This window comes from Triticum dicoccoides, chromosome 7A (assembly GCF_002162155.2).
Source record: "Triticum dicoccoides isolate Atlit2015 ecotype Zavitan chromosome 7A, WEW_v2.0, whole genome shotgun sequence".
Classification (NCBI taxonomy): Eukaryota; Viridiplantae; Streptophyta; class Magnoliopsida; order Poales; family Poaceae; genus Triticum; species Triticum dicoccoides.
This window is the reverse complement of record NC_041392.1, coordinates 17,105,579-17,109,548: the sequence shown is the minus strand read 5'-3', so window position 1 is coordinate 17,109,548 and position 3,970 is coordinate 17,105,579.

Sequence of the window (3,970 nt, the reverse complement as noted above, 5' to 3'; positions counted from 1 at the left end):
ATTAATTAGATGCTCTGGAGAGATATATGTTGTTAGATGAGAACTATGTATGCACTTTGGTTTTAATGTGATGATGAACTTCTATTAATTTGGACACTTAATTATATATAATGCACGCAGATGAACCGGCAATGGATGTACGGTGACAGACACACCCGCGAGTACATTAAGGGCGTGCATGAGTTTCTCGATGCGGCTGAGGCAAACAAGTAGAATGGTTTTATGTGTTGTCCATGCACTGAATGTGGGAATATGAGGTCTTACTCTAACCGGAAAATCCTTCACTCCCACCTGCTTTACAAGGGTTTCATGCCACACTATAATGTTTGGACGAGGCACGGAGAAATAGGGGTTATGATGGAAGACGGCGAAGAAGAAGAGTACGATGACAACTATGTGCCCCCTGAATACGGTGATGCTGCAACGGGGGGAGCTGGTGAAGATCAAGAGGAACCAGACGATGTGCCCAATGATGCTGCCACGGGTGAAGCTGCTGAAGATCAAGAGGAACCAGACGATGTGCCGATGATGATGATCTTCGCCGGTTCATTGTCGATGCAAGGACGCAATGCATTAGTCAAAAGGAGAAGCTGAAGTTCAATCACATGTTAGAGGATCGCAAAAAAGGGTTATACCCCAATTGCGAAGATGGCAACACAAAGCTCGGTACCGTACTGGAATTGCTGCAGTGGAAGGCAAAGAATGCTGTGGCTGACAAAGGATTTGAGAAGCTACTGAAAATATTGAAGAAGAAGCTTCCAAAGGATAACGAATTGCCCGACAGTACATACGCAGCAAAGAAGGTCGTATGCCCTCTAGGATTGGAGGTGGAGAAGATACATGCATGCCCTAATGACTGCATCCTCTACCGCGGTGCATACAAGGATCTGAACGCATGCCCGGTATGCGGTGCATTGCGGTATAAGATCAGTCGAGATGACCCTGGTGATGTTGACGGCGAGCCCCTCAGGAAGAGGGTTCCTGCGAAGGTGATGTGGTATGCTCCTATAATACCACGGTTGAAACGTCTGTTCAAAAACGAAGAGCATGCCAAGTTGATGCGATGGCACAGTGAGAACCGAAAGAAAGATGGGAAGTTGAGAGCACCCACTGACGGGTCGCAGTGGCGAAAAATCGAGAGAAAGTATTGGGATGAGTTTGCAAAGGACCCAAGGAATGTATGGTTTGCTTTAAGCGCGGATGGCATTAATCCTTTCGGGGAGCAGAGCAGCAATCACAGCACCTGGCCCGTGACTCTATGTATGTATAACCTTCCTCCTTGGATGTGCATGAAGCGGAAGTTCATTATGATGCCAGTTCTCATCCAAGGCCCTAAGCAACCCGGCAACGACATTGATGTGTACCTAAGGTAATTAGTTGAAGAACTTTTACAGCTTTGGAATGGAAATGGTGTACGTACGTGGGATGAGCATAGACAGGAGGAATTTAACCTTAAGGTGTTGCTGTTCGTGACCATCAACGATTGGCCCACTCTCAGTAACCTTTCAGGACAGACAAACAAAGGATACCACGCATACACGCACTGTTTAGATGACACTGAAAGTATATACCTGGACAAATGCAGGAAGAATGTGTACCTGGGCCATCATCGATTTCTTCCGACCAACCATCAATGTCGAAAGAAAGGCAAGCATTTCAAAGGCGAGGCAGATCACCGGAAGAAGCCCGCCATGCGCACCGGTGATCACGTGCTTGCTATGGTCAATGATTTACACTACATAATCTTTGGAAAGGGTCCCGGTGGACTAGCTGTTCCGAATGACGCTGAGGGACACGCACCCATGTGGAAGAAGAAATCTATATTTTGGGACCTACCCTACTGGAAAGACCTAGAGGTCCGCTCCTCAATCAACGTGATGCACGTGACGAAGAACCTTTGCGTGAACCTGCTAGGCTTCTTGGGCGTGTATGGGAAGACAAAACGTACACTTGAGGCACGGGAGGACCTGCAATGTTTGCACGAAAAAGATGGCATGCCTCCGAAGCAGTATAAAGGTCCTGCCAGCTACGCTCTTACGAAAGAAGAGAAAGAAATCTTCTTTGAATGCCTACTCAATATGAAGGTCACGACTGGCTTCTCATCGAATATAAAGGGAATAATAAATATGCCAGAGAAAAAGTTTCAGAACCTAAAGTCTCATGACTGCCACGTGATTATGACGCAACTGCTTCCGGTTGCATTGAGGGGGCTTCTACCGGAAAACGTCCGATTAGCCATTGTGAAGCTATGTGCATTCCTCAATGCAATCTCTCAGAAGGTGATCGATCCAGAAATCGTACCAAGGCTAAGGAGTGATGTGGCGCAATGTCTTGTCAGTTTCGAGCTTGTGTTCCCACCATCCTTCTTCAATATCATGACGCACGTCCTAGTTCATCTAGTCGACGAGATTGTCATCCTGGGGCCCGTATTTCTACACAATATGTTCCCCTTTGAGAGGTTCATGGGAGTCCTAAAGAAATATGTCCGTAACCACGCTAAGCCAGAAGGAAGCATCTCCATGGGCCATCAAACAGAGGATGTTATTGGGGTTTGTGTTGACTTCATTCCTGGCCTTAACAAGATAGGTCTCCCTAAATCGCAGTATGAGGGGAGACTGAGTGGAAAAGGCACTCTTGGAACAGACTCAATAATATGCAGGGACGGATATTCTTGGTCTCAAGCACACTACACAGTTCTACAGAACTCTACCTTGGCGACCACGTATGTCGATGAACACAAGAACAGTCTGCGCTCCAAACACCCGGAGCAGTGCGACGACTGGATTACATGTGAACACATCAGGACTTGCAGCAGTTGGTTGGAAACACGTCTCAGAGGTGACAACACTTTTTGTGATGAGTTGTACTTGTTGTCCAGGGGACCATCTTTGACTGTATTGACTTACAAAGGATACGAGATAAATGGGAATACATTTTACACGATCGCCCAAGATCAAAAGAGCACCAACCAAAACAGCGGTGTCCGCTTTGATGCAGCAACCGAGAGCGGAAAGGATACATATTATGGTTACATAGTGGACATATGAGAACTTGACTACGGACCTGATTTTAAGGTCCCTTTGTTTAAGTGCAAATGGGTCAATCTGTTAGGCGGCGGGGTACAGGTAGACCCACAGTACGGAATGACAACAGTGGATCTGAAAAATCTTGGGTACACTGACGAACCGTTCGTCCTAGCCAATGATGTGGCACAGGTTATCTATGTGAAGGACATGTCTACCAAACCGAGAAAAAGAAAAGATAAGGAAGCGAATACATCATACGATGAGCCAAAGCGCCACATAGTTTTTTCAGGAAAAAGGGACATCCTAGGAGTGGACGGCAAGACAGACATGTCTGAAGATTATGAAAAGTTTCATGAAATTCCTCCCTTCAATGTCAAGGCTGACCCAAGCATCCCGATAAACAATGAAGATTATCCATGGTTACGGCGCAATAAGCAAATGACACAAGCGAAGAAAAAGTGAAGACTTTCTCCCGCAACTATTATGATGATACCATGCCAACTTTGTAACACACGAACATGCTACCATTGTCCGTTTTGTACATGCACATGCTATGTGGGTGAAATTATGATACCATCCCAACTTTCAACTTTTTCAGAGTTCATTTGAAAGTGATTGTCCATTTTATACACGAAGTGCATCAAGTTTTCTCTATAAGCGCATATATTCTCATTTTTTAGTAAGTTAATCACAAAAAGTGTTTTCAAATTTGAAAACTAATGGCACTAACAGAAAGTTTATAATTTTTCTAAAACTAATGGCACTAACAGAAAGTTTATAATTTTGCTAGCCTAAGAGCAAACAGAATTAAAAATTTAAGCAAAAAACAAAAGAAAATAAATAATGCAAAAAACAAATCAAAAAACAGGAACAAACTATTTTTATAGTAAAGTTAATCACAAAATAAAATAAGTAAAGCAACAAAGCAAACAAAAAAACTAAAA